We start from the raw sequence: 27846 nt of genomic DNA, 5'->3' as shown, positions 1-27846 counted from the left end.
TTTTTTTTTTTTTTCCATTTTGAAAAAGCTATTTACTTTTTTCCAAATATTATTCTAAATAGGTGTTTTACAGATAGGGTCAATATGAAGTTAAACATTCTATAGAAGGAAATCATTTTTACAGAAATTAAGAATAATTTTAACAGAAGAAAACCCTAACATCTGTCTAGATGTGGTTGTGTTCCATGGGAAAATTTCAGCATCCAAAGTGCAAAGAAAAAATGACTGTGGCTTTTCTTACCACATAAAATATTGACCATCTTCCTTGTAGCCTATTCTTTATTGTTAGTTGGGATGCCAAAGGACAACACATTGATCTTTAGAAGTTGGGCTCCACTGGACAAGATTGGGAGTATGGGGGTCAAGCATCAGAATGAATTCAATTTTAAAAGAAAAACTGACTTTGACCCCAAGTTAACCCAAAGTTCAGCCAATGGCATATTAGAGATAAATACAAGTTGTACTTTCACATTTACAAGGTTGTGCCACTCAACACTATTGAAGACCTAATCATCCAAATTAAAGCTACGCATACTCCCATCACTAGTTCTGTCCTCAATGCATCCCATTTTTATGAAAGCTCCATATTATAGCTCTGTTCATAATGGGGAATGAGAATTTCCAGTTCTTAGAAGGAGGCATCATAAATCTTCTGGTGTAATCCTTTCTTTGCCCCACCCTCCCACTTCCCACCCTGAGACAAGCCAATCTTATCAGATAGGTAGGGTTTTTGTCATTGTCTCATGGAAATCAGTTATAAATGAAACTAGAGAAAGATCATTCATTCCATGAGCAGCATTTGACTTTAAGCCAAAGGGATAATAACCCCTCTTCCCCCAAAAGAGTCACAATCAATTCCATACTAACCCTGCTACCCTTGGAAAGATCTCTCATCTAAAAACTCCCAACAATGGCCGGAACAAGGTACTGATATTATGTGACTCGAGGAGAAGGAAGGGGAGATACATGTAATTTTAGTAAAACCCTCATGCAAAATTAAACTTGAATAAAAGCCTGGAGAATGCTAAAAGTAGTAATGAGTACAGGAGGCTGCAGAGCAGAGAGTACAAGTGTCCTTTCTTATAGTCAGTCAGTGCTGGGAGTAATAGGCAGATGTGACTTCACTCGAACATTGAAGAAGTAAAACAGTTGCCTTGTCGTCCTAGGTTGGTGGCAGACTTGCTTTTGCTTCCAAATCTGGGAGTGTTCTTTGTGAGGGTGGAACTGACTCTCTGTGACAGGGAACTAGATGAAGGAGTCTTGAGAAGCTGATGTTCAGGAGTGGTCACAGATCCCAGTAAACTCACTTTAATATCTGGTGTCTGTGATGTTGAAAAGGCATTTGAGTTTTCGGTGACATGTAGGGGGTCAATGTTCTCTTGCTCCACTATCGTGAACTGACTCCAATACTCCAGGGGCAAGGAAAGCAGGCACTTGACCACCTTGAGTTGACACTTGATGTCCTGTAACATTGTAACTGGGTCTGGATTAGGCACAGCATGGACCACTATTATAGGGCAAAGACTTTAGCCAGATTGGCAGCATTCATTTTAGTATGTGGACTCTGAGCTACTCTCTGCAAGTGAATCGGGAGGAAAGCCAGTGTGTCCTGTTGACCTGGGGCAGTTCACCAACAGCCTGGTACATGGCAGCTATGCTGTTGTCTTCATCTGTGATTTCTGCTGCTTCCATAAAGGTTTTGTTTAGGTGAAAGGTTCTTTGAAGTTTCGAAGAAAGTCTTCTAGAAGGCTGCAGATAGCATGGATATCATCCACTTTGCTGAGGAGGGGTACAGTTTTCACTCTGAGGAATTTCTCTTTCAGCTTTTACTGTGCAGTCACCGCCTGAGATCCTATACAGGCCTGTCTCAGTAAGACCTCTCTGCTCAGTCTCATTTACACAATGCACAACAATGGAGGGGATCATTGGAAAGGTCTGGGATACAAAGTAAGCCAGCATTCCCTCTCCAATCTTGACAGATGTTCCTATCAGAGTACGAATGCAGGTAAGGGGACAGTGGTCCCAACATTCTGGATGACAGACCACACAACAGTCTCGACACTTCAGAGATAGTTTCCCAAATTTTATCTGCTTTCCACATGGAACATAGAATTCAGGTTTAATAACCGTCTTAGAGACAAAGTCATGCAGGTGCATCCCTCTGTTACTCTGTGGCGTGCCCACATTGTCTCAGTTCTTGGCTCCAGCTGCCTGCTGTTCAGGGTGGGGTCACTGTTCCAAGGTTGTAAAGTACCTGTTTTCCTTTGGCTCCTGATCCAATATGGCACAGTCTCAATAGTGGACACAGCTTTGATGGGCCCTGCCATCTCTGGGAACAGTCACGGTAGTTTTTGCAACTATGGATTCATTCTCCCTGGTCTACTGTGGAGCCAATGGAACGAGTTTTCTTTACAGGTCCAGAGGGACCATCAACAAACTGTCGGCTACAAGAGCGCCTCTTTGCTCTCTTCTTCAGCCTGATAGTCTTCACCAAAGAAAAGTCCCAATCCAGTGATTCATCAGTCTTGTCAAAGCTGATGTCTGATAAAATGGAACCAGATTCATCGATGATTGATAGTCTTTTGTTCCCAGCATTGCTGCTGGATGGTTGGCCTCTGTTGAGAAAAGCCGAAGCTGATTTTTGCTCCCCACTTAGTTGGCCAGATATGTCACACATGAACATCTCTTGAATCAGCTGAATCTGTCATTCCAGCTTTTGGCAGTCAGCCTCAGCTCTCCGTTTGGATGTCTGCATCCACCTGATTATGTGCATGCTTCAGCTTAACATCCAGAGCATTTCACTCAGTCTCTGCTTTTATCAAAAGATCCTTGTATTTCCCCCAGCTCATAGTCAGTCCTCTCCCACTTTTTAAGAAATCCTCAAAGTCCTTCACCAGCTGGATAAATTGAAGTTCATTTCCTTCACTGAGAATCTCCGCCCCACGCACAAGCTGCTCAAACAGATTCTGCATATTCAGTATAGTAGTATCCATCTTTTTCCGTCAGCCTGGCATCACCTGGGCAGCCCTTCACTTCGCTCTGCACCTCAACCAATGGCAGAGCAGCGGCCACGCTGCCAGCTCCTGAGGCACATCTTCACATGGCAGCAGATGAGAGAGAGCAAGTGTGAGAAGGAGGAAGTATCAGACAGTTATAAAACCATCAGATCTCGTGAAAACTCACTATCAGGAGAACAGCATGGGGAACAGCGCCCCCATGATCCAATCACCTCCCACCAGGTCTATCCCTCCGCAACTGGGGATTATGGGGATCACGATTCAAGATGAGATTTGGATGGGAGCGCAAAGCCTAACCATATCAGAGAGAAAAGTGCCAGATAACACAGTAGATCTCAGCTGAGGCCTCAGACCATGAATTTTTAGTGGCTTTTTAATAGGCACATACTATTGTGTACTTTTCTCCAAAAGGACCCAAGACTAGAAGGGAGAGTTGGACTGTTTCATAGTGACAGTTCTGCAGGCAGGCTCTGGAAAAATAACCCAGGAGCAATGAGCATAAGTAAAGATATGCATTTTGTAGGGTAGACTGGAAAGGGAAGATAGGAGGAACCCTGATGAAGTTAGGGGACCAGCAATCTCAGTAGGGTATAAAATTTGTGAATCATAAATGCCAAAGTGAGAGCACTGGTGAAAGAAATGATTGTGATCAGTGAGGTGGCTGTAAATGTTACAATTTCAGCGGCAGAGCAGTTCCAGTTAATGAAACATTCTAAGATAATGGTAATGGGAGTGAGAGGCTAAAGTGGCAACAAATCCAAAGCCAATACGTTTGAGAAAGAGATATCTGAGGTTGAGACAATAGATGGAATATCCCCATAGACACTGAATTCACCAAGGATGTTACATTAGTCTGTTCTCACACAGCTATAAAGAACTACCAGAGACTGGGTAATTTACGAAAAGAGGTTTAATTGACTCAGTTCCACAGGCTGTATAGGAAGCATGACTGCAAGGCCTCAGGAAACTTACAATCACGGTGGAAGGTGAAGGGGGAAACAAGCACCTTCTTCACATGGTAGCAGAAGAGAGAAAGTGCACAAGAGGAGAAGTGCCACACCCTTTTAAACCATCAGATCTTGTGAGAACTCACTATCAGGAGAACAACATTGGGGAAATCTGCCCCTATGATCCAATCACCTCCCACCAGGTCCCTCCCCCAACATTGAGAATTACAATTCAACATGAGATTTGTGTGGGGACACAGAGCCAAACCATATGGGATATGAAACCAGCTTCCTGCACACAGTAGACAATACAGCTGATGGACAGCTCCAGCACCTCTCAAAATTTTGTTGGTAACTTAATTCTTTCTCTTGTTCCAGTTCAAAAGATTCTAGCAGAGGACTTTGGTGACATGCCTGTGCTTAGACCTAGAGAGGAAGAGTATGATGACTAAAAACAAATGACTAAAGTGAGAAAAAACCAATTTCCCAAAAGATGAAATGCTGTTCCCAGAAGAATGAAGTGGAGGTTAGTATATTACAAAAGAAAACAAACAAATTACACCTACCTGTCTACCACATTTGCAAGACTGTAATGTTGTTCACACAGAATCTGTTGTTTAACCCTCCTATCTCCTAGAACCCATATTGTGTGGTCTTTAAATATTCCCCAGTAAAAGGAACCAGGACTCTCTGGAGAAACAGCTGAATCCACCTCTGCAGCAGGATGAGCATGGAAGATCTAGCCATATAAGGAAGCAACAAGGCTATCTGGGATCACATCAAAAAGACACAGGAGCCCAATTGAAGGTACTGCCACTAGGACAAGATGGGGCAGCTTGAGTATTGTATTAGTTTGTTTTCGCACTACTGATAAAGACATACCCAAGACTGGGCAATTTACCAAAGAAAGAAGTTTCATTGGACTTACAGTGCCACGTGGCTGGAGAGGCCTCAGAATCATGGCATAAGGCAAAAAGCACATCTTACATCTCAGCAGACAAGAGAGAGAATGAGAACCTAGCTAAACGTTTCCCCTTATCAAATCATCAGATCTTGTGAGACTTATTTACTACCATGAGAACAGTATGGGAGAAACCACCCCCATGATTCAGTTATCTCCCACTGGGTCCCTCCCACAACACATGGGAATTATGTGAGTACAATTCAAGATGAGATATAGGTGAGGACACAGAGCCAAACCATATCAAGTATGAAAAGGAATAATGAATATAATGGACCAAAATACCTCAAGTAGGTTAAAAATCCATGAGTTGAAAATGATAATTTTTTTTAAAAAAACTCATTAGCCCCCTTGGAATGCTATGGTACCAATTCACTGCTATGAAAATAGCAAATACATGGAAATACATATTCATCGTGTATTTTAGCATAAGCAAATAATTTATAGGGGGTAAGTGCTCCTTTACAGAAGAATTTAAGTGTAGACCAATAAATGCAGAAGTAATGATAGAATTGGTGTATCATCATTACCTGAAAGATAGGCATACTGAGAAGGCAACACCTGAATCTACTGATCAATTTAATATGACAAAATAGACAACCTGATAATTGTATTGTATGTTAGCTTATAAAGGCCCCGGTTAGTGACCTCTATGCATCCAGTCTCTCACACTCCAACTTTGAACTCAGTCATGTGACTTCCTTTGGCCAACAGAGAGTAAGAAAGGGCTTGACAAAGCACTTGTGAGTTTCTTCTGCCTTTGTATTAGTCTGTTCTCATGCTGCTACAAAGAACTGCCCAAAACTGAGTAATTTATAAAGGAAAAAAGTTTAATTGACTCTGCAGGGCTGTGGAGGCTTCAGGAAACACAATTATGGCAGAAGGGGAAGCAAACATGTCCTTCTTCACATGGTGGCAGGAAGGAGAAGTACTGAGCAAAGGGGGAAAAGCACCTTATAAAACCATCAGATGTCGTGAGAACTCACTCACGGTCACAAGAACAGTATGAGGATAACCTGCTCCCATGATTCAATAACCTCCCAGTGAGTTCCCACGACATGTGGGGATGATGGGAATTACAATTCAAGATGAGATTTGGGTGAGGACACAGACAACCATATCATTCCACCCCATTCCCTCCCAAATCTCATGTTCTCACATTTCAAAACTAATTATACCTTCCCAACAGTTCCCCAAAGTCTTAACTCATTCCAGCATTAATACAGAAGTCTAAGTCCAAAGTCTCATCTGAGACAAGGCAAATCCTTTCTGCCTATGAGCCTGTAAAATTGAAAAGCAAGTTAGTTACTTCCTAGGTACAATGGGGGTACAGGCATTGGGTAAATACACCCATTCCAAATGGGAGAAATTTGCCAGAACAATGGGGCTACAGGCCTCATGCAAGTCCCAAATCCAATAGGGCAGTCATTAACCTTAAAGTTTCAAAATGATTTCCTCTGACTCCATGTCTCATATCTAGGTCACACTGATGTGAGAGAAGGGCTCCCATGGCCTTGGGCAACTCTACCCCTGTGACTTGGCAGGATACAGCCTCCTCTCAGCTTCTTTCACGGCTGGCATTGAATGTCTGTGGCTTTTCCAGGCACACGATGCAAGCTGTCAATGGATCTACCATTCTGGAGTCTGCAGGATGGTGGCCTCTTCTCATAGCTCCACAAGGCAGTGCCCCAGTAGAGACTCTGTAGGGTGACTCCCGACCCCACATTTCCCTTCTGCACCACCCTAGCAGAGGCTCTCCATGAGAGTTCTGGTCCTGCAACAAACTTCTGCCTAGACATCCAGGCATTTCCATATATCCTCTGAAATCTAGACAGAGGTTCCCAAACCTCAATTCTTGAACTTCTGTGCACCCACATGCCCAATACCAAGTGAAAACTGCCAAGGTTTAGGACTTGCACCCTCTGAAGCAACGGCCTGAACTGTATGTTGGCAACTTTTAGCCATGACTGGAGCTGAAGCAGCTGGGATATAGGGCATCATGTCCTAAGGCTGCACAGAGCAGGGGGGCCCTGGTCCTGGTCCACAAAACCATTTTTCCTTCCAAGACCTCTGGGCCTATGATGGGAGGGGCTGCTGTGAAGGTTTCTGATATGCCCTGGAGACAATTTTCCCATTGTCTTAGTGATTACCATTCAGCTCCTCATTTCTTATACAAATTTCAGCTGGCTTGAATTTCTCCCCAGAAAATGAGGTTTTCTTTTCTAGTGCATCATCAGGCTGCAAATTTTTCAAACTTTTATGCTCTGCTTTCTCTTGAAGGCTTTGCCACTTAAAAATTTTTTTCACCAGATACCCTAAATTGCCTCTCTCAAGTTCAAAATTCTTCAGATATCTAGGGCAGGGGGAAAATGCCACTAGTCTCTTTTCTAAAGCATAGCAAGAGTCACCTTTACTCCATGATATGGTTTGGCTCTGTGTCCCCACCCAAATCTCAACTTGAACTGTACTCCAATAATTCCCATGTATTGTGGGAGGGACCCGGTGGGACATAATTTGAATCATGGGGGCAGTTTCTCCCATAATGTTATGGTAGTGAATAAGTCTCATGAGATCTGATGGTTTTATCAGGGGTTTCCACTTTTGCATCTCTCTCATTTTCTCTTGCCTCTACCATGTAAGAAGTGCCTTTTGCCTCCTACCATGATTCTGAGGCCTCCCCAGACATGTGGAACTATAAGTCCAATTAAACCTCTTTGTCTTCCCAGTACCGGGCATGTCTTTATCAGCAGCATGAAAACAGAATAATACACTCCAGTTACCAAGAAGTTCCTCATCTCCATGTGAGACCACTTCAGCCTGGACTTCATTGTCCATATCACTATTAGCATTTGGTTAAAGAAGTCTCTAGGAAGTTCCAAAGTCTCCCACATTTTCCTCTCTTCTGAGCCTTTCAAACTGTTCCAACTTTTGCCTGTTACCAAGTTTTAAAGTTGCTTCCACATTTTGGGGTATCTTTACAGCAGCACCCCACCACTCAGTACCAATTTACAGTATTAGTCCATTCTCACACTGCTATAAAGAACTGTCCAAAATGGGGTAATTTATAAAGAAAAGAAGTTTAATTGACTCACAGTTCTGCAGGACTGGGGAGTCCGCAGGAAACATAAAATCATGGTGGAAGGGGAAGCAAACACGTCCTTCTTCACATGGTGGCAGTAAGGAGAAGTCCCAAGCAAAGGGGAAAAGCTCTTTATAAAACCATTAGATCTTTTGGGAACTCACTATCATGAAAACAGCATGCGGGTAACTAAACAATATCAGCCTTCCTTGAACACCCTGCAATCTCTATGGGAATAAACCTAGGGTCACCCCCTGAAAGAGGAGAGACAACATGGAGTAGAGCTCAATTGATCCAACTGAGACCATTCTAGACTAACCAGATCCCAACCTCTGAAATATATTTTGCCAAAAAACATTGAAATAAATCTTTAATCTAGCTGGGTGCAGTGGCTCACCCCTGTAATTCCTTTGGGAGGCCGAGGGGGGAAATCACTTGAGTCCAGGAGTTCAACACCAGCCTGGGCAACATGGCAAAACCCCATATCTACTAAAAAATACAAAAATTAGCCTGGCATGATGGTACACAGCTGTAATCCCAGCTACTTGGGAGGCTGAGGTGAGAAGATCGCTTGGGCCCGGGAGGTGGAGGTTGCAGTGAGCCAAGATTGTGCCACTACACTCCAGCCTGGGTGACAGAATGAGACCCCTCCCCCCCAAAAAAAAATATACACACACACACACACACACACACACACACAAATTTCTTGGCAGTTATATATTTTGATCATATATATCAACATACATCAAGTTATATATATATCATATGTATGATATATATGATCATATATCAACATATATCAAGTTTTATATATATATATATATATATATAACTTGAATCTGATCAAACCTCTACAGGAAATGAAGGAAATGGAGAAACATATTAACATATTAAGCAACTCCTCAGGTATACAATCTCTAAAATCCAGAATGTGAGACATTCTACACAGCAAATAACTGACTTCATTGTTAAATAAATGAAAAAAAAAAAGAGGGAACTGTTACAGATTAAAAAGAGATCTAAATCAATTAAATGCAACAGATAGACTTGGCTTGGATCATGATTAGAATAAAATAATGATAAAAAGGCATGAGGTAATTGGGGAAATTTGAACATTGATTAAGTATTTGATGATATGGAGAAGTTGTTGAATATTTTATTTTATTTATACAGAGAGACTGGGTCTCACTATATTAACCAGACTGGTCTCAAACTCCTGGCCACAAGTGACCCTCCTTCCTTGGTCTCCCAAAGTACTAGGATTACAGGCATGAGCCACTGCACTCGGCCCTGGCATATTTTGTTCTATGGTGAACATCTATAGCCCCAACTACTACAGAGGCTGAGGTGGGAGGATTTCTTCACCCCAGGAGTTTGAGGCTATGATTGAAAGCTGGGTACCTTTGAAGATAATGAAATTCAACAGGTTAAGTCATCTAATAATAGACTTTAGTGTAACTGCAGAAGCACTTAGAAAATCTAAGACAGAACTCATGGAAATCAGTGAAGATAAAACTAAATTCAGAAGGTCTTCAAGCAAGCCCCTCCCAGAAATGACTGATGAGTCTAAAACTGATGTAAAAACAGATCTGTTTATATCAACAGCTTCCCAACTGATGCAACTCTTGATGACATAAAAGAATGGCTAAAAGATAAAGGTCAAGTACAATATTCAGATGAGAGGAACATTGCATAAAGCATTTAAGGGATCCGTTTTTGTTATGTTTGGTAGCATTGAATCTGCCAAGAAATTTGTAGACACCCCTGGCCAGAAATACAAAAGCACAGACCTGCTAATACTTTTCAAGGAAGATTACTTTGCCACAAAAAAAAAAAAAAAAAAAAAAAAAAGAAGAAAGAGAACAAAATGAAGTGGAAGCTAAATTAAGAGCTAACCAAGAGTAAGAAGAAAAACAAAAATTAGAAGAAGATGCTGAAATGAAATATCTAGAAGAAGATTGGATGCTTGCTGAAATTTTCAGGTGACTTAGATGATCAGACCTGTAGAGTTACACATTCTTTTCTCAAATCATAGTGAAATAAAATGAACAGACCTTGTCAGAGGAGCAGAACAGGGGATGGGATAATTCTAATTAAAGTAAATGTCAAGGAAGTATTGGGTAAAGCCAAAGACATGAGTAATGGAAGTAATTAAGGAACAAAGAAGTGAATTGGGAAGTACTAGAAGGAGAGGTGGAAAAAGAAGCATTGAAAAAATCTTAGAAGACCAACACAAGAATCCCTAAACAAATAGAAGTCAAAAGGTTGCAGATTTAAAGGAAGAGGAACAGGTAATTAAGTCTAAAAGAAAAGTACGTTTCAAGTTTAAAAAAACTAAATCTGCTAATGATGGTGAACAGGATGAAAATGGTGCAACTAGACTAGTGAAACGAGCAAGAGAAGAAACAGACAGAAGAACCTGCATTAAAACAACAGCAAATGGTGTCAGCAGCTTAGTAAACCAGTAGTTTAGTAAACACATTTTTTATTTATTTTAATTAGGTTTTAAGCTGCTTTTGTTTTGGGGAGCTTTTAAAATAAAAAACAAATTAGGTCCACTTCAATGTCCATATGTGAGAAAGGAGAAGTTCTTTTGTTGTTTAACTTGTCTTTTTTTGTTATCCAAATGAGGATTTTTTAAAATGCATAGTTCTGTATGTGTTGTTTCAGATTATTCAAGTATCGAAAGGAGCAGTCTTCCCCTAAATTGCTTTTGTAATATGATAATGTTAGTACAAGCTAATAAAATATATTCTTTATTAAAAAACAAAACAAAAAATAATCCACAGGGTTTGGCAAGTGACAAATGAAACAGAAGAGGAGCAATAAGGAATGCATGATTGCTGAAGCTGGATAATGGTAGGTTGGCTCATTAAACTATTCTCTCACATTCATATATATTTGTCTAATTTCCGAAATAAAAATAGGCAAAACAAAGTCCTTCATCACCTACAAATTATTTCCCGAAAGTAACTTCCACTAACAGTTTTTTATATTGTTTTCCAGACATCTTCCATGTATATGGAGGCAAGTTCATGTCTATCTATATATGTATATGTATATGCAAGTGTATATAATTTTTAAAGCAATGGAAATCATTCTGTATAAGACAAATAAAATGAAATGAAATAAATTAAAGCCCCCAGGTATTTGTCTACATAATAGCAAACATCTGAATATTTACATAAATATATGTATGTACAATGGTTTTGGAGCAGGAGAGAGTCAACATCTATAAATCTAGCCTGTCAGATTTGACTGTTTTTTAATGTGGTATTAAAAGTGTAATAGTTATTTTTACATTAATAAAAATCCTCCTCATAAATACATACACTTTTTTGAATTAAATAATACATATTTTGGAGTCATGAATAGACAGTTCTTGCATACACTTTCCCTCTTCACCAAATGATTGCTTAATAGAGATTGTGTATAAGAGTCTTAGGAAACATTTGCTTAAGGAAGCAAAATTTAAATTTACTTTTACTAAAAGATCCTCAAAGTTCATATTTTTGACACATTCTGTAAATCCCTATAATCTAATACATAGCTTTATACCTAGAAATCGTTTGATAAATACGTCATTGCATATGATGTGCTGTCAATGTTGAAGCTGATAATGATAAAATGTAGGCCCTAAGTAACTTCTGTAATAACCAGAATAATTTCTGTAATAATTCTGCAAAAATCAAATTGATACCAAATTGTCCAATTGGAAATGATGTTCAAAATAAGACATTCTAAGCAAACTTCTTTTCTCATGAAGACCAAGCAAGAGCATTTATCCTTAAAATATCCCAGGCCAAAACTGTCAGATGTCTGTGCTGCCTTGAGCAGTATCAACCCTCTACTCTAGAAAAGTCTTGCAACTTACAATTCAGTGCCCTTTTCAACCAAAAGCACAAGTCATTCTCCCAGATTTTTATAGTTAAATATCAACTTTTCTACCAGTATATTTGGTGTACAAAGCAAACTGATCATTTTTTTAGCCTACATAGGAGAATATCTGCTTGAGAATTCAGTCTTGAACTGATGTGTCTCTGAATTCTGTCAAAAATATAGGTGAGAAAAAATTATACTTGAGAGCATGTATAAGAGATGTAAAAATCCATTTTTCTGTATTTTCTATGTTCTACTTTAGTTATCTTTTAGTATTACTGTAGTTCTTTGGAATGGTATGTATCTGTAATGTGGTTAGTATTTTACTTTAAATACTTTAGCCTAAGAAATGAATCTATAAAGACGCATAATTTAGTTATAAGTTGTACATACCTCAGGGCTGGTTAGTTGGTATTTAACCAAAAGCCAGTAATCCAGAAGAGGCTACCAAAAGCACTTTGGTTATCTTTAACTTCAATTAACACCAGAGGGTTTTTTAGTTACCACTACTGACATAATAAATTATTTTTTCCCACTGGATAAATAAGTGGTATTAGAGATGTGGAGAAAAACATTTTTATTTTTACATGAAAGCTTATACCTTCCCGAATGGAAAAGAAGGCTTAATTCTGAATCAGTTCTGTGTTCAATCACTGACTTAGAGAATTGTTGTCTAAACTGAGCTATGATGTTAGCATCTCATGTTGGAACATTGTCACATTTCCTCAAGTGAACCTTTTATACAGGGTAGAAACTTGGAAGGACCAAGAGCTGAACCTCACGGACTTTACAAAACGTTATATGACTGTTTCTTTGCCTGCTAGCACATAAAATGTTTAAATATATCATAAAATTCAGTTTGACCCTTGTTTTCATGCCTGGTAGTAGAGTTATGGGGATAGCTCTATATCCCCTAATCAGCTTAATTAGATATTAGAGGCTACTCATGTTTAAGAAAACAAGCATAATAATTGAGAATGCCTAAATAGGCTCAGGCCATTTTGCTGAAGTTCCATGAAGAACCACTTTGGAAGGCCGGGAGCGGTGGCTCATCCCTCTAACCCCAGCACTTTGGGAGGCGGAGGCCGGCGGATCACCTGAGGTCGGGATTTCGAGACCAGCCTGTCCAACATGGAGAAACCCCGTCTCCACTACAAGAAAAAAAAAAAAAGAAAGAAAGAAATTAGGCCAGCATGCCTGTAATCCCAGCTACTCGGGAAGCTGAGGCAGGAGAATTGCTTGAACCTGGGAGGCGGAGGTTGCGGTGAGCCGAAATCGCACCATTGCATTCCAGCCTGGGCAACAAGAGCAAAACTCCGTCTCAAACAAAAACAAAAACAAAAAACACTTTGGCCTGTGCTGAAATCTGGCTGCCAAAAAAGAACAACCTCAAAAAGTCAAACGACTTCAGGGTCAGATGGGTAAAACCTGTGCGTCGGGTGTAAAATAATAGAGAATGTGAGTTTGCAATTAGAGGGGAGACGATAAGGAAATGATTCTGCCAAGCAGAGCATTTGCCTAAGTGTTCGTTGTCACTAGGGTGGAGAAGTAGGCTGGAACCAGATCATGCTGGGTCTTGCATGCAGCACTCAGTATTTCGGATTTTGTCTTCACAGCAATGAGATATGTTCATATTTGCATTTTAAAAGGACCACTCTTGTGGTGGTGTGGAGACTATGCCAGGATCTGAAGACACTGATTGAACATTGCCAAAGTAATCTAGATGAGAGCTGCTGGTATTTTGGACTGGATCTGTGACACTGAGGATAGGAGCAGGAGAATTTGAGAGTTATCTAGGAGGTGGAGTTTATTCTACTGTGAATTTAGAGTCTGAGGAAATCTTGTCTTTCCTGAGGAACTAGTGTGCTTAATTTTATCAGGCCATGATGAGAATGACATAGCCCATCATGTTTTGGCTGCCAAGAAGTAGAGCTAATTTAAGAGCTCTATCGTAACAATTCTTAGTTTGTATTTCTCTCATTTTCACCCTCTCTCTGTTTGACTTTAGATATTTTATGTTATTTTGATGGTTCTGTAATGTGGTAATATGTGTATCCACTTAGTGTGCCTCCTCAAATCCTGTAAGTGACAAATCCACACAATGTATACCCCATAAATATATACCATTAGTATGTATCAACAAAAATTTTTATTAAAAATTTAAATAACAACAGGCAGGCATTTTTTTATAATACAGCCTGTACTTAACAATAGTTCCACTAAGACTTGGACTTCTGCAATGGAGTCTAAAGAAGTTCTTCCCTGTTGCTCCATAGTCAGCTAAATTCTTCCCTTTGGCAGGAGACATCTTTGTGCTTGGTGGAGAGCAACAGCTCCTGTAGTATGAACTCAGGCTGGTGAACTCCAGGAGTGAATAGCTGACCTCCCACTGCTGCAATCAGCTGTAATCTGAGATCCTGCTTCAACATTCAGACACCTTTTAAAAGGAGATGGTGAGGAGCTAGGTTCTTTTCTCAACTGAAAGGAAAAGACTCTAGAGAATCATTGCAGCCTTTTTAGTAACCTGCTGGAAATCTGGCTGGTGCATGATTACTCAGGGAGAAATAAATATTTCCCAATAGCTGCTAACTCTGTGGATTCCCTCTGCAGCCTAACACCCACACAACTCAGAGCCTTGGGCAAATTATATCTTAATCCTTGAGTTATTTTCTCTTCAAAGAGAAAAAACATTTTATTTTTTAAAGAAAGTACAATAACATGTTAAGAAATTTATTCTACCACTTCAATAATCATTGCTCAATTAAATTTCTATAATTCTGTACTTTCTTAAATATTCTTATATTCCCTCCACCCCCACCCCATCCCCCAAATACTCTTGGGTCTTCAAAATAAATTCTAAAAATCTGGCTCACCTCTGAAAGACATGTATAAATATGTTTTCCATTTCAATCTGGCAGAACTCATGCTTTTATTGTCCTACTTTTCTTGCACATGCCTTTTCTGGCTGGCCCTATTTGACTTTTTATGCATTATTTTGCCTCGCCCCAGGCATTGTTCATCTCCGTGCCCTGCATTCTACCTTCAAACTCTATTTACTGACTTTCTTCTGTTACTGGGAAACTTCCCAGTTTCCTTCCAGGCCATTCAGTTTCCTTGGCATTACTTGCTCGTTGTTGATCATTTCTAACCACTTTCCCAATTCTGCTGCTTGGCCCAAAGTGAAATGTGAGACTACTGAAAGATTTTGAGGAAATTACTCTGATGCTGCTGAGCAGGAGTCTTTTCAGCTGTTTTTATCTTCGTTTCCTCAAAGTCACAGGTGCCTCTCATTCATATTGAGATCCTACTGCATTTTGTAATTTGACCTGAATTACTGCTTTGAACAAAAGGATGCATATTGCATCATGAATTTTGTCATATTCTCCAATATTTACACCAAAATAATCCCTTCAGATAAACTTTAAATGTTTTACATTTACTGCCAAAATTATAAAGCAAACCCAGAAAAGTAATCCTTTGGGAACCTCTACTAAGGCCGTGAATCCTGGCTTTCTGAACCAGATTTGGATGTGTTAATCTCTTTGTTTTAGAGTGTCATTTCTCTGGTAAGAATGTGTCATGTAAAATACAATAGACATTTTAAGCACATACACAAAAATTAATTTCTACAGTTTTTTTTCTAGTTTCCTAATTCTATTGAGTTTTGCAGTTTTGATTTATTTGGAAACTCTGTAAAAATCCATGTTTAACTTTGAATTTGTTTGATTTGATAGTTCCAAATTACTGAGAAAAAAAGGGGTGTTCTCCTTTTAGAAATATGATACTAAAATAAAGGAATGATTCACAGTGAGGAAAGAACCATGAAATTGAAAAAGGACATTTATAATATTTAAAAGGAAAGGAAAGTTTGATGAGGAAGGGTAAGAGCAGGTTGATGCTGAGAGCTAACTGGGGCAATTTATGTTCCCCTCTGGTTTCCTAGCCCTGTAATGTTAAAGCCTGGCTGTGCGTTAGGACCACCTGTGTAGAGTTTACTAAAAATGCAATGTCAGGCATCACTCAACACTTTCTGAATCAGAATCAGAATTAGAATCAATCTCTTCTGCAATCACCCCAGATGTTGCTGATGGACAGTTGTGCTGTGAGTAGCCCCTTAACTGGCCTGGAACCTCTGCTTCCTGCCTCTTGGAACAAGTGGCCATATGGGAAGTGTGTCTACCCACAGATCACCATGCTAAGAAACGCCCAGGCCACATGAAGAGGCTCTGGAGAATGAGCCTCTTAGAAAAGGGAAAGCAGGCTGAGTATCAGCGTAAAACAGACAGACCCATCAAGGCAATGGATATGTGAATGAGCCATCTTCAATGTCCAATCCTATTGAACCTTCAGTTGGCTACAGCCTCAGACACCATTCTGATGGTCACAGCATGAGACCCCAAGAGAACTATTCTGCTGAGCCTAGTCAATACACAAAAGCATGAGGGATAATAATGAACTGTGTTTTAAGCCACCACATTTTGCAGTAGTTTATTGCACAGCAATAGATGACCCAAACATCAATCCCTACTGCCCCCTCAGGGACTTATCATCAATAATCTCTTTTTAAAATATACAAATAGAAATAACTGACATTTACTGAGGCTTACTATGTACCATACACTGTTCTATACACTTTTTATGAAATCCTCTGAATAATCCTTTTGAGATAGGTGCTATTTTTATCTCCATTTACAAAAGGTGAAATTTATCCAAAGTAACACAAATAAAAAGTGGTGTGGAGCAAGACAGTGAGATCCCAGAGTCTGCACACTTAACCACCACATGTACCTTAATCTGTCACTCTTTATGGGGTCTTCTCTACCTGCATTTAAACATATTTGAGTTTCTCCTTCTTGACCCTATAGATCTCCTCTAGCAGTCACTCCATTTCTCTCTCTTTGCATCTTTAAGGTTAACTCTCTAGAAAGGGTTGTCTACTTTCTGTATCTTCTTTCTCCCATTCATCCCTCAAGCTATTGCCCCCTAACTTCTTCCTCTTCCACCCTATAGACACCAGTTCTTGTTTAAGTCATCCCTGGTCTCCCTTGCTAAATCTAAGGGATCACTCTTTGTCCTTGTCTTCTTAATTTCTCTTACACTGGCGATACTGATAACCATTTCCTTCTCTTGAAACTGTTCCCTTCTATAACTTCTGTGACCCCAGTCTTTCCTAATTTTACTCTTACTTTTCTAACATTACATCTCATTTTCTCTTACTGCCATCTCTTCCTCTGCCTGTCTCTTAAATATTAGTGTTCCTTAGGAACTCCCTTTCTAATTATTATGTACAATTACATCTATCCCTATGGCTTCACTCACTATCTTCATGATGAGAATCTCAAATATCTCTAGTCCAGATTTCTGTCTGAACCTGATTCTTAACCTGAGGTCCACAGAACCATTGGAATTTTGTGTGTAATTCAGAGGGGTCCATGAACTTGGACAGGAAAAATATACATCTTTCTTTTCACTAAACTTTACTTGAGACAAGCACTGTCTCTCATAAAACATGGGCAACAAACCACAGTGGAATTATCAGTACTTGTATCAATAGAAACCACAGATTTTTAAATTTTTTTTTAATTTTTGTTTTTAGTTCTGGGATACATGTGAAGGATGTGCAGGTTTGTTACACAGGTAAACGTGTGCCATGGTGGTTTGCTGCACCTATCAACCCATCACCTAGGTATTAAGCCCAGCATGCATTAGCTACTTTTCCTAATGTTCTCCCTCCACCACCCCACCCCCCAATAGGTGCCAGTATGTGTTGTTCCCTCCCTCTGTCCATGTGTCCTCATTGCTCAACTCCCACTTATAAGTGAGAACATGCGGTGTTTGGTTTTCTGTTCCTGTGTTAGTTTGCCCAGGCTAATGGCTTCCAGCTTCATCCATGTCCCTGCAAAGGACATGATCTCATTCCTTTATATGGCTGCATAGTATTCCATGGTGTATATGTACCACATTTTCTTTAACCAATCTATCATTGATGGACATTTAGGTTGATTCCATGTCTTTGCTATTGTGAATAGTGTTGCAATGAAGATATGCATGCATGTATCTTTGTAATATGATTTATATTCATTTGGGTTTATATCCAGTAATGGGATTGCTGGGTCAAATGGTATTTCCAGTTCTAGATCTTTGAGGAATCACCACACTGAGTTCCACAATGGTTGAACTAATTTGCATTCCCACCAACAGTGGAAAAGCATTCCTATTTCTCCACAACCTCACCAGCATCTGTTGTTTCTTGACTTTTTAATAATGGCCGTTCTGACTGGCAAACCACAAACATTTTTATATCAAAATACAATTGTCAGATGTGAGGGCTGTCTGGCTGTGTCATCTGTCACCCCATTGATAGCCAGGGTTGATTTGGCTGAATTGGCTGGCTAGGTGTGTGTCCCCTTCTTCCCTCACCATTCCATGTGGATCGCTCCCGAAGCTGCATGCTCAGTTGAACAGAATGACCATCAAAGAGGACAACCATCCCTGATAGAGGAGGACAGTCTTCAGTCAAGGATATAAGAGTAGCTGTACTCTCCTGCTAGAACCTCCAAACAAGCTCTGAGGGTCCATTTGTAGGGGAACATGGGGCAGTCAAGTTTCCAAGACTGCAAATACATCCAAATGAGGTGCTGCATTGGTGAGCTTTGAATTTTTATAAGATGAAAATATCCTTATTTTCCTTTATGACTGAAACCTGATTTATGAAATATTTAACTAACCTAAGGTATTAACTGTTGTCTCATACTTTCCCACAAAAGTTTAAATTTTCTGTTTTTCACATGTAAATATTTAATTCATCAGCAATTATGGATGGTATGATATATAAGGAAATTACTTCATCAAAGCATGATGACACCACCATTCAATATCTGACATAAAAATACAGAGCTCAGTCTGGGCAACATGGCAAAACCCTGACTCTACTAAAAATACAAAAACTAGCCAGCCTGGTGGCATAAGCCTGTAGTCCCAGCTACTTGGGAGGCTGAAGTAGGAGGATTGGCTTAAGCCCAGAAGGTTAAGGCTGCAGTAAGCTGTGATTGTGCCACTGCACTCCAGCCTGGGCAACAGAGCAAGACCATTTCTCAAAAAAAAAAAAAAAAAGACAAAGAGCTGAGTTTATTGCTGGTCAGGTATGGTCTCTCAGAGCACAGGAGACTGTTGATCTCACATGGCTGTTTTTGCAGTATGGAGTTCAGGGATGGGCCGACTTTCCAAGGCATCAGTGGGTTGACATCATCTATAGTAGTAGTGTGACTACATAGGTAAGACAGTGGTTGGTTTGTTGGCACTTGAGGTATGTGACATTTTTGGAGTGAATCTGCCCCTGACTAGATGGCTCTCAGAAGCCGGTTGCTGATCCTGTTTGTTTGACTTGCAAAAGTGTGTTGACTGAGGGGAGTTATTGTTCACATATTGAACAGGTTTCAAACTGTTACCACGGTTTCAGAACTGTCTGTCTTAGAAAATGCGTGTGGAAACTTTAATTCTCAGTTATTTCTTTGGTTTCTAATTCATCTAGAGCTATGGAAGAGATAATCAAGGGTTTTCCAGATTTTACTATGGTTGTTGATTCAAGACTTGGTTTGTGGAGGACTAATTTTTAGATTGAGCATTGATCAGTGTGATATTATCCTGTGTTTCTCTGGAGTAATTTAAGTCATTTTTCAGAAAAGTGGCTGTGTCAAAGTATTTGAGACACTGAATAACAGACATTGAAAAACTGTGACGCAAATACATGAAGATAAATGTACTGAAGAATAGATTAGAAGATTCTCTGCAGCTGGGGCTGATTAAGGAGACAATTCCCAACTATTCCCTGAGTCCATCTTAAATAGCCAGGCTGCCTTTTATTTTGGCTGAGATATAGAGTGTTTTACCTTATTTGAAGGGTTAATTCAGTACTACATGAAGTGTTGGCCAGGAGCATTTTCTTCTCTGGTTGGCCAAAAGAAAGTGTATGCACACACACACACACACACACACACACACACACACACACACATATATTCCTACAGTCAGGTACCGCATAATGATGTTTTGGTCAATGGCAGACCACGTATATAATGGTAGTCCCATAAGATTGTACCATATTTTTACTGTCCCTTTTCTATGTTGGATATGTTTAGATACACAAACTCTTACCATTGTGTCACAATTGCCTGTAGTATTCAGTACAGCAAAATGCTGTACAGATTTGCATCCTAGAAGCAATAGGCCATACCAAATAGCCTAGGTGTGTAGCAGACTATGCCAGTCTAGATTTGTGTAAGTACATTCTAGGATGTTCCCACAATGATGAAATCCCCTAACAAGGCATTTCTCAGAACAAGCAACACGTAACTGTATATACAAATTTTTAATTTCTATTTCTTCTCATAATGTTTTATCTTTAAATCTGTTTTGGCTATTATTAATACAGTTGCATCAGTTTTGTTTGTATTATTACCTTCTTGGTATATTCTTACATATTTTTAGTTTTAAATGTCCTGTGTCCTTATGTTTTAGATGTATGTTTTAGCTATAACTGGAATTTTAAAATTTACTCTGATGATGTCAGCCTTCTAATTAATGAATAATCTCATTTATATTCAATGTGATTGCTTATATATTTTCAATTTATTTCTATAATTTCATTTTTTTCTACTTACCCTTTATTATGCTTTCTCTTTCCTTCTTTCTTGACTACTATTAAACGAATGTTTTATTTATTCTTTTTTCCTTCTCCACTAGACCAAAAGATGTGTACTCTATTTCTATTCTTTTAATAGCTAATCTCAACATTTTAACACTAGTTTAAAGTTATTGCATATCTCTACAGTTGTTTTGAACAATTTACCTCTAAATACAATTCTACTCACATGTTACCTTTCTGCAGTTATTTCTATCTTGTTTTTATACCCTTAATATGATGATTACTTACATATACTCATCTAGCTACAAATTTCTTAACTTACTATTCCTTCTCGCATATCATTAACTTTTTTCTATATTTATAGTCTATCCTTATGAAGTACATCCTTTTTTTCAATGAGTGGCAATTCTTACTAAAAATGTCTTCAGTTTGCTGCCATCGTTGAATTTGAATGATAGTTGAGCTGTGCGTATATTTTAGATTTACAATAGTCTTCTCTAAACTTTTGGAGGTATCATTCCATTGTCTTCTGGATTCTACTGCTGCTGGTGTAAAGTGTGCCATAAGTCTAACTGTTATTCTTTTGTAGGTAATCTTTTCTTGGCTGCTTTTAAGATCTCTTTTTCACTATGATGTATCTAGTGATTACTCTTTTTCCTTTAAAAAATCTCCCTCAGAACATATCATTAATATATTCTTCAGAGCCTGAATCTAAAGATTCATATACTTGAGTAATTTTGGAAAATTCTCAGCTATTATCTCCTTAAACATTGCTTCTCTTGCAGCCATTCTTTAGTCTCTCTCTATTCAAATCCTATTAGACCAATTCTAGATCTTTTGCTCTGTTTTTCATTTTTCTTATTTTCTTTTTTATATTTTCATCTCTTAAGCCTTTGGGGTAATTTCCATATCTCTATATTCAAGACACTATTCCTCTCTTCAGCTGTTTAATTTGCCATTTAATTTGAACTAGTGGAACTCTTACTGAAATGCTTACATTTCCTATTTTAATTCTAGATGTTCTACTAATTCTCTTTTCAAATCTTCCTGGGTATTTTAATAATGTATTGATCTTTTCTCATGTTTAATTCTTTTCTAATGTTTTTAAATAATTTAAGCATACTCATTTTATAGGTTCTATCAATAATTCTATTATCTAAAGAGCCTAAGGCTCTATACCTGTTACTTTATGAGTCATAAAATTTGCTTTTGTCTCACGCCTGTAATCCCAGCACCTTGGGAGGCCGAGGCGGGCGGATCACGAGGTCAGGAGATCGAGACCATCCTGGCTAACACGGTGAAACCCCGCCTCTACTAAAAAAATACAAAAAACTAGCCGGGCGAGGTGGCGAGCGCCTGTAGTCCCAGCTACTTGGGAGGCTGAGGCAGGAGAATGGCGTAAACCCGGGAGGCGGAGCTTGTAGTGAGCTGAGATCCGGCCACTGTACTCCAGCCTGGGCGACAGAGCGAGACTACGTCTCAAAAAAAAAAAAAAAAAAAAAAAAAAAAAAAAAAAAAAAAAAAAAAAAAATTTCTTTTGTTACTTGTTTCCTTATGTGTTGCAATTTTATTAAAAGTATTTTATATTGTAAAGTCATTTTTAATGGAGTTTTATCTTGTAGAAATCCACTATAGTTTGCCTTTAACAAGTATTACCCTAGAGATGTTTTGTGGCTACTTCTTACAATTTGCCCAACCCTGCAAAGATGAAGTTCTGGGAACAGGTAAATTGAGGAATTTGCCTGAAACCCAAGCTATGTATTTAAAATCAATATGTCATATTTTGTCCTGTAATTTTTAACTTTTGTTTTATAACAGTCGGTTTTTAATTATATTTAGTTCTCCTATATTTTCAAAAATAGAAATACTTTTATTTTTCAACAGGAGCCAGATTAATATTTTTATGAAGTATAAACCTAGCCGTATAACTCCCCTACTTAAAACCCTTCATTGATTTTCTTTCTTTTTATTTAATTTCACTTTCCAGATAGAATCTGAAATTATTAATATGTTCTTGAAAGCCTGGAATGATATGCCTCCTGGCAACCTTGCCAATCTCATCTCAATCAGTTGTCCACTAGGTTACTGCACTCTGTTCGTTCCTCCAGGGTGAATGTTCCTTCCCATCTCTGAGCCTTTTTACATACTGTTCCCTCTGCCTCAAAGCCTTGTCTCTGTCCCAGCATTACCTGGAAAATGTTCATTTATCTTTCTGGTCTCAGCTTGAATGTCTCTTCCTCAGGAAGCCTTCCCTGAGCTCCGTAATTTCATAGCCAGCCAAAGTTAAAGCCCATGTTGTTCACTGTCAAAGCACCCTGAGGATTTTCTTTTCAGTGTGAATTATTTTTTAATAAATTTAATGACTGTCCTCTCTACATGAATAAGATCCATGTGAAGGAGGCTGGGTCAGTCTACTAACAAAAATAACCCCATACAAAGGAAAACATGATATTTTAGGAGAAAGAGAGATAATTGCAGGAGCTAAGTCCAGAAATAGCTGGATCCTTACCCACACAGCCAGGTTATTTGGCCTTATACAGGAGAATGGACAATTCTTCTGTTTGAACAGGTAGAAAGGCAGAGCCTACAAGTATGAGAATAGACATCAGTGGGTTAGTAGATTAGTCAGTGAGAAAATAATAAAGTTCTTAACCAATTACTTTTCTGTTTAGTGAAATAATATCAACAATGAGTGAGTCAAGATGGAGGTAGTATTATATTTGAAAAGAAAAAAATTATGGTTTTTTTTTTCATTCAAAATTACGTTAAATTTGTTTTCTCAGAGAATGAAAAAGGGAACCGGTTTGGTAAAAGTTGGGGATCCTACTTCTACTTAAGGTTTGTGGTTGTAGTTTAAAATGAGAGCATCCTGTATGGCTCTGAGTTTAATTGCACTAGGAACAAGACCAGAGAAGGCAGAGGGATGGACTGAAGCATGGTTCACGTTTTGCCAGTGAGTGTCACTAGGGGAGAGAGAGGAGAGAAGCTGAGGTTAGATGGAAGGGAGTGATTAAAATGATGAGCCACATGCAGTCATCTAAAAAGCAATAAGGGATGTATTCTAATCTTCAACGAATAAGGAAAAGTGACCAGAAGGATTGTGGATGCCTGCAACATGGCAGAGTGAAGGATGATAATCCAATATAGTTCTTCAAAAGAAGAGAAAAAAATTGAGAAGGAGGTAAGAACAGTGGTTGGGAAACAATAATAAGGAGTGAAAAGGCACCTATCCCATGCTAAGGCCCAGAGAAGACTCAAGTGATGCTGTGTTCTTAAGGGCGTACTAGATTTTGGTTAGAGCAAGTAGGTGAAGGGAGCTTTCAAAGGAGGAATTTGAGGGTACAGAGGACTTTGCTAAAGACAGTGAACTCCACAGGGTGTACTGGAAGGATATGGGGTTCCATGACAGGTGGAATTTGGGTTGGATTGTTGCATATACAGTGACAGTAGAGGTCCAGGCAATGCAGGAAGACCTTAAGGGTTTATACTTCTTGGAATGACTTGAATGGGGAAGTATTGCATAAAAGGGATTAAGTAGGGGATTTCTATGCCTTTCTAGTGTGATCTCAGCCACACTTCCCTGCAATCCTCCGCCTATTCCATTTAAAATCTTCCACCCACCAGATACACTACTGCCCCAATATGTCCTATATACCTTTGTTCAAACTGATCCTTCTGCTTAATAAGGGTTTATCCCTCCTCTCTCCTGCTTCCTTTAAATAAATTTTCCCATATTCTCACCCAGTCAGTATGCATCTCTCCATATACCTCTATTAATATAATTGCTAACATATTCTGCTATTTACCTGTTCATTTATGTATAATTATTTCTCCCACAATAGATTCTGAGCTCCTGAACTGCAAATATGGGGTGGCCCATATTCTCCATAGTACCTAGAACTGTACTCAAAGGTCAATAGAAATGTAACTAATTAAATTGTCTACTTAATTTCCCCTGAGGCCTCCAGACTTCAGCACTATGTCCAAGATGGTGGTAAAGATTACCCATAGAAGACCCAGATAGAGGAGGACCTGTTGCCTCTGCCTCATTCTCCCCAATCCCAAACTAGCCCAGCCAGTGTCTTCTGGGGAATAAACAGCCTAAGGCTGTGAAAAGTCACTTTTTAATTATAAACTATGAAAGTATCCATGCGAGACTTATAAATAAAATACTGCCCAAGTTGGGCTGAACACTAGAAACCTAGTTTTCACATGCTCTTTTTTAAAATATAAAGATACAATTATGGAATATGGAGATCAAAAGACTGCTTTTATAGTAATGGCTCCAGTCAAGGGTACCTTAATTTCACAAAGCTATTTTGTGTATAAATACTAAATACACCCACATTTATAAAAACAAATTATTGCGACTAAGTGCAGTGGCTCACAACTGTAATCCCAGTACTTTGGGAAGCTGAGGTGGGAGGACTTGAAATCAGGAGTTTCAGACCAACCTGGGCAACCAAGCAAGATCCCATATCTACAAAAATAAAATAAATCTTTATAAAAAACAAATTTTTATTTAAATAATTAAAACTATTTGAGTACATTTTGAATCAACTGCATCTGAGTTTATTACAACCAGGTGGTAGGTGAAATTATTTTGTTATAATGGAATTTTTAGTATGTATATAATTTAAAATGCATTATAAAGTAAAAATGATGATTTAACAATTTAGAAACTTTTTTCCTAAATAAGCATATTTGACTATTTTTACTTTGCTGAAAAGTTTTATTTTAAGATGTGCCTATTTTATTTTTAAACGTGTCTTGGTATTTTATGTTTTTTTTTTCTGCTTAGGGATACTTAATCTTCTTATTATAAACCTTTTATATGATTTGTATGCATATAACTGCTTTTCAGAGTTGATGAGCTGTTCTCACATTCCTTCAAACACACATGATAGATTTGATTTCTAAATTCCCAAATGTTATAAATAATTATTTCTAAAATAATTCCATGTGAAATTAAAACCTTTATGTGGAAAACAGATGAATTTTAGCTTATTTAACTTCCCAATGATTGTCAATTAATTACTGTAAATCTTTAATAGAGTACTACGAAGACTCTGAGGGTAGCACTAAAAGTCAGTGTACCACATTATTTTATGGTTCTGGGTGGAAAATTAAGTTACAGTTAAGAGGCCTTGCTTTCAAAGTCACATACTAGGCTGCAAATGCATAGGAGTTCAGAGTGTTGTCTTCAGTCAGGCTGCCTGGGTTCAAATCCAGCTCTACCACTTCCTTAAAAGTGTGACCTTGGGTGAGTTACTTAAGCTCTCTAAGACAGACACTATTGTTCCCTCCACAAATAACATTCTTCACCTATTCTTCTCTGTCTTTTTCTGGTTCACAGAGCCTTCACACCCCTAGAGAGGCAAAAAATACCAGCTATTTTCCTGCATTCCCTTGAAGTTAGGTATTGGCCTGTGCTCCAATCCTGTCAATGAGATGTGAAGAAAGTCTGCCAGAGATATTCTCAGACAGATTTTGCTCCCTATTAAATACAGAATAAGAGGCAATGAAACTCACAACTTCTTACCAAGGTTCCTGTTGTGCGAGATAAAAAAATGTTCCTTGTTATTTCACCACATTTAGTTGGGTATAAGTTGCACATAAAAATATCTTGAATAATATACTCTTCCATTCAATATTGAATAGATGCAAGACAGCAGACACCTTTGTTTTTTTATTTCAAGAGAAAGTTTTCAACATTTCACCATTAAGTATGATGACATATATAGGATTTTGAAGATACCCTATATCAATAAACCCATTCCTAATTTACTTAAGGGATATTTCTCTAATCACAAATGGCAGTTGAATTTTTCTATATTATTGAAATAATCATATGATTTTTCTCCATTATTTTGTTAATATGACACATTATATTAATTTGCAAAATTTATTCAATCTAAAATTCCTGGAAACCCAAGTTCCTTATGACATACTTAGTGTATCATCCATTTCAGATGTTGCTGGATTTGGCTTGCTATTTCATCGTGTTTATAAATAAGATTGGGCTTTAATTTTGCTTTTTTGTCATAGCCTTGCCAGATTTTGGATTGAGGATATGCTGGCTTGCTAAAATGAGTTCATAAAAATCATAAGAGTATCCCCTTTATTTCCAATCTTTTGGAATAATTTTGAAAGTATGGCAGTATTTCTTTCTTAAACATATTTTAGAATTTGCCAGTTAATCTCTCTGAGCTGGAGCTTTCTTTGTAAAAAAATTTAAAATTAAAAAATTAGTAATTTTTTTAAAACTACAAGAATATTCAGATTTTCTATTTCTTTTTGGGTCAGCCTTGAGCTAAATATATTTTTCCAAGAATGTATTTATTTTACCTCATTTTTTTATACAGTGGCATAAAATTATTGATGATATCTTCTTCCTATTTTTTAAATATCTCTGTGGTTTGTAATGTGCTCTTTTTATTCTTAACATATTATTTATGTCTACTTTTTTCTTCTTAATAAGTGTTTTTGTTTTTTATTTCATTAATTTCTGCTCTTATATTTATTATTTCCTGCTCTCTACTTTCTTTCATTTTATTTTGCTATTCTTTTAACTTCTTAAAATAGAGATTCAGCTCATTAATTTCAACTTTTTTTTAAGTATTTGCATTTGAGACTACATATTTCCTAAGCACTGCTTTTTACTGTAGGTTTTTATTTGTATGATTTTCGTTATGAATTAGTTCAGAGTAGTTTTTTTTAATTTCCAGTGTAATTTCTTCCTTGACCCATGGATTATTTACAAGTGTATTTTTGTTTGCCTGACATGTTGGGATTTTCACATTTTTTCTGTCATTTCTGTCTAGCTTAATTGGATTTGGGTCAGAAAACATCCTTTAAAATTTGTTGAGACTTGCTTTGTGGTCCAGTAGATAGTCAATCTTTGTAAACTAAGTCAAACTTTGTATATTATTAAAAATGATGTGTATCATGTAGGATAGTGTTACATCTATTTCCATTTTGTCTAGATTGTTGACTGTATTGCTTGAATATTCTGTATTTTTTTTTTGTTTGTTTTATGTTTGGTTTACTTTTTGTAACAGTTACTCAGTATAATTGTGGCTTTGTCCTTTTTTTTCCTTAAAAGGACTTTGGAATACTTTAACAGTATTTACTCTCCTCCCAATTTACATGCTATCATTGTCATGTATTTTAATTCTATATGTACATTTTAAACTACATAAGACATGATGAATATTATTGTTTTATTTAGTTAGTATTTATTTATATTTATCTGAATTTTTACCATTTCTTTTGTTTTCTTCCCTTCCTTAATCACTTTCTATTTGGTATCATTTCCT

At 38.0% G+C, this 27846-nt stretch overlaps 2 pseudogenes; one reads left to right on the top strand and one right to left on the bottom strand.

Moving 5' to 3' along the window:
• Nucleotides 1–1121: 1121 nt before the first annotated feature.
• On the bottom strand, nt 1122–2993 carry LOC104677295 (annotated as a pseudogene).
• Nucleotides 2994–9386: 6393 nt separating this feature from the next.
• LOC104677301 lies at nt 9387–10461 on the top strand (annotated as a pseudogene).
• Nucleotides 10462–27846: the final 17385 nt, after the last annotated feature.

Source organism: Rhinopithecus roxellana, chromosome 10 (genome assembly GCF_007565055.1).
Source record: "Rhinopithecus roxellana isolate Shanxi Qingling chromosome 10, ASM756505v1, whole genome shotgun sequence".
NCBI classification, from domain to species: domain Eukaryota; kingdom Metazoa; phylum Chordata; class Mammalia; order Primates; family Cercopithecidae; genus Rhinopithecus; species Rhinopithecus roxellana.
This window is presented reverse-complemented; position numbering and strand designations above follow the sequence as displayed.